The 8,594-nt window shown below is 40.8% G+C and overlaps 1 long non-coding RNA gene across 1 annotated transcript; it reads right to left on the bottom strand.

Annotated features, from left to right (window-relative positions):
* Nucleotides 1-4,004: 4,004 nt before the first annotated feature.
* On the bottom strand, nucleotides 4,005-8,464 carry LOC147342451 (uncharacterized). The gene is made up of 3 exons (XR_015158073.1): nucleotides 8,327-8,464; nucleotides 6,857-6,958; nucleotides 4,005-6,078 (listed from the first exon to the last, which is right to left on the bottom strand). It is a non-coding gene; the product is annotated as an uncharacterized LOC147342451 (long non-coding RNA).
* Between the last annotated feature and the right edge of the window lie 130 nt (nucleotides 8,465-8,594).

Here is an 8,594-nt window from a genome sequence, read left to right as displayed (position 1 = left end):
CCATATTTTGGCTACCTGATGCGAAGAACTGACTCACTGGAAAAGATCCTGATGCTGGGAAAGATTGAAGGAGGAGGAGAAGGGGATGACAGAGGATGAGATGGTTGGATGACATCACTGACTCAGTGGACATGAGTTTGAGCAAGTTTCAGGAGTTGGTGATGGACAGGGAGGCCTGGGGTGCTGTGGTCCACGGGGTCACAAAGAATTGGACATGACTGAGTGACTGAACTTAGACCTTATGGTAGGTTCTGGGGACAGAATAAATTTGTATGTTCCTTGTCCTTGCAAGTACATAGTCCTGTAGGGAAGATAAAGATTAATGAAATGATAATATAAAAAATCATTTATATCAGGGGCTTCCCTGATAGCTTGGTTGGTAAAGAATCCACCTGGCAATGTAGGAGACCTGGTTCGATTCCTGGGCTGGAAGATCTGCTGGAGGAGGGATAGGCTACTCACTCCAATATTCTTGGGCTTCCCTTGTGGCTCAGCTGGTAAAGAATCACCTGCAATGCGGAAGACCCATTTTCGGTCCCTGGGTTGGGAAGATCTCCTGGAGAAGGGAAAGGCTACCTACTCCTGTAATCTGGCCTAGAGAATTTCACGGACTGTATAGTCCATGGGGTTGCAAAGAGTTGGAAACAAGTGAGTGACTTTCAATTTCAATATAAAAAATATAACATTATGAAGGTGACACATTTAATGAAGGAAAGGTCAATGTTACCAGGAGAACATATGATTGGAAGATTTGATCTGGACAGAACTATTAGGCAGGCTTTCTAGGGGAGATGAGTGTAGTGGGAGCTAAAGACAAGCTGGGAGTTATCTGAGTAAAACAAAGAAATTGGAGTATCTCATGCAGATACACAGGGTGTGAAGGAGTGTGACACACTGATTGACTAAAGATGGTTAGTGTGGCCAAAACAGAGAGAACAAGGCCAGAGGAGGGATGGTATGAGTAGGGGCTCGGACAGAATCATGTAAACTGCTCAAGGATTTTGATCTACATCTTAAGAGAAAAAGAAAGCTAGTCAAGTGTTTATCCAGACAAGACATCATTGGATCTCTCTGGCTATAGCATAATGAATATATTATTCTGTTGCCTTGGACTGGAATGTGTCTATGGAGATAGCAAAACTAGATATATTTAAGAAATTCTTAAGGCAAAAATTGACTCAACTAGGTGATGGACGGGAGAGGAAAGAATCAAGGATAATCCCAGATTTCCATCTTACTCAATTGAATGGATGAGACATGTATCATTGAAAGAAGGATAAGGCTTTTGGAGAAGGTAGGCGACTCATGATTGTGATTTGGATGTATTGTGTTTGAAGAGATTTTGAGACAGTTTGCCAAGTTGACTATTGAAAATTCATACTTGAAATACAAGGAACCAATCTGAGCTGGAGATAAGATATGGGAGTCATCTATGGTTAGGGAGGAATAGACATATGAGCATAGATGATGCTTCCAAGAGAGAGCATGAAAAATGACAATATAATAGTGTCTCTAATAGAACTTCCGAGAGCTTAAACATTATACAGCTAAGGAAAAGAGACAAAAAGAGTTCAAAGGTAACAGCTGTAGCTACAACCAAATCAAGATAATATCGAGTCCTGGGATCCTGAGGAAGAAAGTATCTCAAGGAGTGCACGGAAGAATCAAACAATGCCGAGAAGTTAAAGAAGATAGGCCTGTAAATACCCATAGGATTTAGCAATAGGAGGTCCTGAGTGCATTTTAGGAGACCTGTTTTAGCAGAATGATAGAGGCAAAAATCTAGACTGCTGTAGTTAGAGGAGTGAGTTGGAGGTGAGTTGAAACATTTCATTATAGAAGTTTGACCTTAAAGATGAGACAAAAGATACACTGTTAACTGGTACAGGATGTAGAATGAAGAGAATTTCTATTTTTATTTTTTGGCTGTGTCACCTGGCTCATAGGTTAATGATTAATTCCCTGACCAGTGTTCAAATCTGCACCCTCAGCAGTGAAAGCACAGAATCCTAACCAGGGAATTTCAGAGAGACTTGAGGATATTTAAACACTAATAGAAGAATCAGAGAGATGTTGCAATATATAAAAAAGAAAAAGATTCAGGGGGATAATTCAGTCATGCCATTTTCCAGAGAAGAGTGATGATGATGAGATTGAAAGCATAGACAGAGGTACTGACCTCAGGCAAGCGGCTGCACGTCTACTTCAACCAAGGAGAGGCACTATTAGTTTAGTTCAGTATATACGGCAAATGTGATTATTTGGTGGGAAGTGACAGGAGCACTTGTGCACGCGTATGTGTATATATACATATATTTATATATAAATATACATAATTCTTGTGCTTTCTCTTAAATGGTGATAATGTCTGCTCAGTAAAGAATCTGCCTGCAATGCAGGAGACCCAGGTTCGATCCCAGGTGGGGAAGATCCTCTGGAGAACAGAATGGCAACTATACACACTGCTAAATTTTAAGAAGGGCATGTTAAGATTTGAGGTTAGATTAGCAGGTCAAACTAAAGGAAGAAGACTGAACTGACCAGACAAATGCAGAAGCGTGTTTTGACATTGTTGAGCATGTATCACGGTTGGTTACCATGAATTTTTGGGTATCCAATCTGCTTTCCTTGACTGACACACCTTTATTTTGTTTTGCGTTTTATCAAAGTGTTTAGCTGAAATGTAATAAGAAGTCAATGAAGGAAATAACATTTTGTGTCTATTCACAGTCTGCATCATTTCTGCCCATTCACTGTATATAATAACATTTTGAAATTCCCTGGAGCCACTCCTGATGTAATTGAATATGAACAAATGTAAACTTGGAGGAAACCCACTTTCTAGGGGCTGGGGAAAGTTATTTACAAAGCTGTCTTTATCTAAAGTAGAAAAACTGCCTCAGCATGGGAATTCTGGGGGAAGCTTCTGTTCACCGATCACTGCCGAAGCCAGGCTCTGGGAAAGCCACACTCACTCCCTACCGGAGTTGAGGGCAGCAAAAGCCTGCTGAGACAGCACAGCGTAACCGGGACGAGGACGAGAGTGCATTTTACGACGTTCCTTCTGCAACGTCTCGCCAGCGCCCTCTACTGATAAAATTTAATACTGTGTCCTCTGACAAAGGGAAAAAAAAATGTTTAAAGAGATCAGCTCCATTTTCATATAGCAAGAAATGCATTATGAATTTGGCCCTGAAAATAAATATATTGTTAACCGGAAAAACAGCATAAAGCTATATGATGGTTTATTTTACTATCTGGGAGGTTAAGGGACTTACCTAAGTTTACACAATGAGGAAATGGGACCAGGTCCTCTCAGGTCTTCCAAAGCCCAGTCCAGTGTAAAATATATATATATTACACCATGAGTTCATCCAATTTAAAGCTGTTTTTCCCCTTCAAATTATGTTCTTCTGAAAGGATTTTTCTCTCTTTAAAGTGATAATAACAAAAATAATGGCTGTATGCACTGGGCAGAAACTATGTACTCAACAGAACCTGGTGAAAAGGTCAAATTATCCTTATTTTAACAGATGAAAAAATGTAGGCTTAGGGAGGTCACGTGATTTGCTTAATGTAAGACGCTAAGTGCCAGGGTTGTTTTCTGAGTCCCAAGCCTGACTTCTAACCTTTATGCTAGTTGAGTCAAATGTTTTCTTCATTACAGTCAAGAAATTCTAACTTAAGTGGAATGGGATTGCTCCTAGGATTAGGGGAGAGGAGATAATTATAGAGCAATTACCGGAAGGAAGAGCCATCTATAAAGTGAAAAGTACACCAGCATATTTGGAGTGCCTACTTGCATATTCAGGGTTGGGAATCTGAGGTGTGGCTTCCCAGGTTTTAGTGGTAAAGAACCTGCCTGCCAATGCAGGAATTGCAGGAGAGGCTGGTTTGATTCCTGGGTCTGGAAGATCCCTTGGAGAAGGAAATGGCAACCCACTCCTGTATTCTTCCCTAGGAAGTCCCATGGACAGAGGAGCCTGATGGGCTACAGTCCAGAGAGTTGCAAACAGTCTGACACAATTGAAGCGACTTAGCACAAGCACAGTCTGAGGTGGAGGGGTTGTTGACAGGTATCAGTGGAGGAAATAATGTTTTTCTGAAAGCTGGGAAGAAACTAGAAGGCAATGGGCAGCTGGGATATTGGGCTAGGACTGCAGGGGGCAGGAAGTCTTTACAGATCATCAATGCTTCTTTCACAGCTGGTTAAAAATACAGCTTTCTGCTTACTCCCTTCCCCTGTGCTGATCTTGTGCTAAGTTGATAGAATGTGTGTGTGTACACGTGGGTGTCAGTATTCCTTTCTCCTGCTTCTACCTTCTGGGGTTCAGGAGCCACCAAGTTAGCCCAGCCCCTCATTTTACAGATGAGAAGCTGAAAGCCCGAGAACAGACAAGATTTACCGCACACAGTGGAGGGAGGGAGGGAAACTTGGCATTCTCCTCCTCTATTTCGGGCCTCACAAACACAGATGCTAATGAATAGGATACAAATTTTGCTGAATTGTAGAGTTTCTTCTCTGCTTTTTTGGCTTGCTCTTTTAGCTGTATACTATAAATTATATTTTTATATTTGGAAGTGGGTAGCTACATCATTTAAATGAAGAGAAGGGTATGGATCTTGAGCAACGACTGTGGTTTTATAATGCCACCACTAATCACATCTTTTAGTGCAGAAGGACCTGGAAAATTTCCCAAGTTGTTCTGAATACATGCAATGTAGATATAACCTTTTTCATAGAGCATAACCACTCAAATGTGGTTTCTTTTGAGTCCTTGGATAGAGAATAAATTTTTAGTGTGATGAATGAAATATCACTTGAGGTTGGGAAAGGAACCCTTAAATATTCTTGAATCAGCTATGTTTAAATCAATCAGTCCAGTAAAGGCAGATCTCCAGTTCAGTACTGATTGGCAGACTCAGATTGGCTGCTTCTGAGCCTCTGAATTTCTTTGTGCGTGTTTGCTCAGGGAATGCAAAGAGATTTTCTTGCGAATTTACAGAAAAAAAAATGCATAAATATTGGTAACCATATTTACAATAGAAAGAGAAAAACTGTTTCATACAATAAAAAATACAGAATTCTATAGAAATTAGAGTTCTACAAAGCATTTTGAAGACTAATAGAACTGGGAAATATCTTAGATATATTCTCATCCAGCCTCTTAATGTCATAGAAGTTGACCTTTTCTTTCAATAGATAATTATGCCTTCAGAGGGTCTTTTTTTAAAAAGATTTTTTTCCAAACTTTAAACTTTTTATTTTGTGTTGACGTACAGTTGATTAATGGGCTTTCCAGGTCATGCTAGTGGTAAAGAACCTACTTGCCATTGCAGGAGAAGTAAGAGACATGGGTTTGATCCCTGGGTCAGAAAGATCCCTTGGAAGAGGACACAGTGACCAACTCCAGGGTTCTTGCCTGAGAATCCCTGTGGTCAGAGGGGCTCTGGGGGGTTACAGTCCATAGGGTCGCAAAGAATCAGACACGACTGAAGTGACAGCATACACACACAGCTGATAAGCAATGCTGGGGTAGTTTCAGGTGAACAGCAGAGGGACTCAGCCATACGTATTCATGCACCAATTCTCCCCTAAAGCCCTCTTCCGTCCAGGCTGGCATATAACACTGAGCAAGAGTTTCACGTGCTATACAATAGATGCTTGTTGCTTATTCATTTTGAATGTAGCAGTGTGTACATGACCTTCAGTTCAGTTCAGTTCAGTCGGTCAGTCGTGTCTGACTCTTTGTGACCCCGTGGACGGCAGCACGCCAGTCTTCCCTGTCCATCACCAACTCCCAGAGCCTACTCAAACTCATGTCCATCATGTCGGTGATGCCATCCAACCATCTCATCCTCTGTCATCCCCTTCTCCTCCCGCCTTCAAACTTTCCCACAGCATCAGGGTGTTTTCCAATGAGTTGGTTCTTCACATCAGGTGGCCAAAGTATTGGAGTTTCAGCTTCAGCATCAGTCTTTCCAGTGAATTTTCAGGACTGATTTCCTTTAGGATTGACTGGTTGGATCTCCTTGCAGTCCCTTCAATAATGCAAGATGTACCATGTAGATCTAGAGCTGAAGTTGTAATTACAAAAAACACCAAATCAAATCCACAAACTTAGAGCTAAAAGGGACCTAAACCACACCTTGTCTCAATTTCTCATTTCTAAATTGGGAAAGAGAGCACTGTTGAGATGGAGGCCCTTTTCAGCAAAACCATGATTGTTTCTGTTTGTCTGTTAGTAGCGTTGACGCTTGCCAGGTGCAGGACTTAAGGCCCCACCATCAGTGAGCTTCACTAATTTCTTTTGTAAAATTGGGATGATAATTCTTTATAGGATTTTTGTGAGGATGAAATAAATGAATAGTTAGAAAAGTAGTTTTTAAAATGTGAAATACTATCTATTCATATAAGTAAATATGAGTACACAATATACTAATATATAAAAGTAATATACATATTGTTGTTTTTCATTATTCAAAGAAAAACACCCAGATAAATTTAATCACTATGTAGAGCTCTTACTTTCAAGGAAGGAAGCTCAATTTTTAGAAGAGCTGACTTCAAAGAAAATGAAGCAGAGCAGGACCCTTATGGTCCTTACCCGAGCTCCCCAAACCCTGACCCCATGTCCTCTGCCTGCCTTTAGTCTGTGGAAGCTTTAGTTAAAGAATAAGTTTAATCAGAGTAGTGAAGTGAAAATATGCAAAAGCAAAGGAAAAAAGTCAGAGACCAAATAACAATAATGTACTCATTAAGCATAGCAAGGACCTTTAGTTCTTTCTCAAGGGCTATAGATAATATTCTGAGTCACATCCTGTGACTGAAACCCCAGGTAGAGAAGTTACCTACCTGATGACCAGACTGTACCCAGGAAATGAGCTGCCACAATTCCGAGAACTGACCGTAAAGAAATGGTAACAAATCAACCCTGGAACTGAAGATTAACTGTACCTAAAACAATCAAGATGACCAATTAGAAGGTGACTGTTACAACTGACTGTCCTATTTCTGCATGTACCCCCCCTTTTTCTGTCTATAAAAGTTCTTGCCCCACTGCTTGCCAGTGGGGGTGTCAGCCTTTGGACAGACGTCTTTCCTCCCCTCCAGTTGTGGCATCTGAAATGAAGCAAACTTTCCTTTCCACCAAACCAGCCTGTTTAATGAGTGGCAGGAAGCCGGACCCCACACTCCTTTTGGTAACAAAAACAGCCAGCATTTAAAGCAAATTTATAACAAAGTTTATGTTGTAAATTGATAGGAATCAGCATTGCAGTAGTGAAAAGTCTCTGCTCTGTTTTGAAATGTACTAAAATTTCATCTGTTTTAGTAATTGCAGACTATGGGTCTCTTTTAAATTATGTTATCAATGATCTGTTATGCTTAGTGCACCTTCTATTATCACAGAAAAATTTGTCAGAGAGAACAAACAGAATATAAGATGAGTTCTTTGTGATGAAAGCAGCATGAAATGTCCAACTTGGGAGAGCTGGAGAAGGAGCCTCGGGGAGATTTGCCCTCTCCCCATCACTCCTACCTTTGTCCTTCTCCCTTAAACTATATTATGTTATTTATTTTTAGCATTTATACCCATCTGATATATATTTACATACTTTTTTTTTTTGTCTGTATCCTCCCAAGAAATGTAAGCACCATGAGAAAGTAAAAGATACAGAAGAGTGTCTGGACATACTAGGCAGCAGGTAATCATTTACTGAATGAACATCAAAAGTCAGAAGATGGGAGAAACTGAGTTTTTAGATGTAAGCACTAATCATTTAAAACTTTTTTTTTTTTTTTTGAGATTCCAAACACAGTCTCTACTTTCTGTGTTTTTGCTCTTTCTGAAACTGCACAACTCAGATGGGACTTGAACCCAGACACAATCCAGATTGGATCTTGAACTCACGGGCTGCGACTCCAACCCACTGTCTTTTAATTGAAATCTTGTACACCTGGTCCCGGGACTTAATGAAGTTCAGATTCTTTAGGTCTCAGCACAGAAGGAATTCAGCAAGAGACAAAGTGATAATGGATTAACAAGTGGATTTGTTTAGATAGACACACATTCTACTAGACAGAATGAAATCAGTTTCAAAAGGCAAGAGTGGCTCTGGGAGAAACGCACTGCACAAGGAGTGTGGGCCACTTCACAAGGCTAGAGGCCTTCAAACATGAGGTCGTTAGTTTTTATGGGCTGGGTAATTTCACAGGTTAAGAAGTGGGTGGGGATTTCTAGGAACTTGGCTACCCCCCACTTTTTAGCCTTTTATGATTGACCTCAGAACTGCCATGGCACAGAGGGTAACATGCATTACCCACCCTTTTGAGTTGGACCCCAACAAGGGTCCTCCTGCCTGGTGTCATTGGAGCCAATACAACGAGACCAAGATCATTAGATTCAGAAGCAAAGAAAAGCTTTGCACGCTGATCAGCAAATGAAGAGGATGAGTTCGTGCTCTGGAGCAGGAGCCCCCAATCTCCAGGATCCAATGCCTGCTCATCTGAGGTGGAGCTGATATAATAATAACGGAAATAAAGTGCACAATAAATGTAACACGATTGAATCATCCTCAAATCAGCCCCCTGG

This window comes from Bos grunniens, chromosome 29 (genome assembly GCF_055505025.1).
Source record: "Bos grunniens cultivar Pamir isolate PY7600 chromosome 29, Bosgru_T2T1.0, whole genome shotgun sequence".
Classification (NCBI taxonomy): domain Eukaryota; kingdom Metazoa; phylum Chordata; class Mammalia; order Artiodactyla; family Bovidae; genus Bos; species Bos grunniens.
This window is presented reverse-complemented; position numbering and strand designations above follow the sequence as displayed.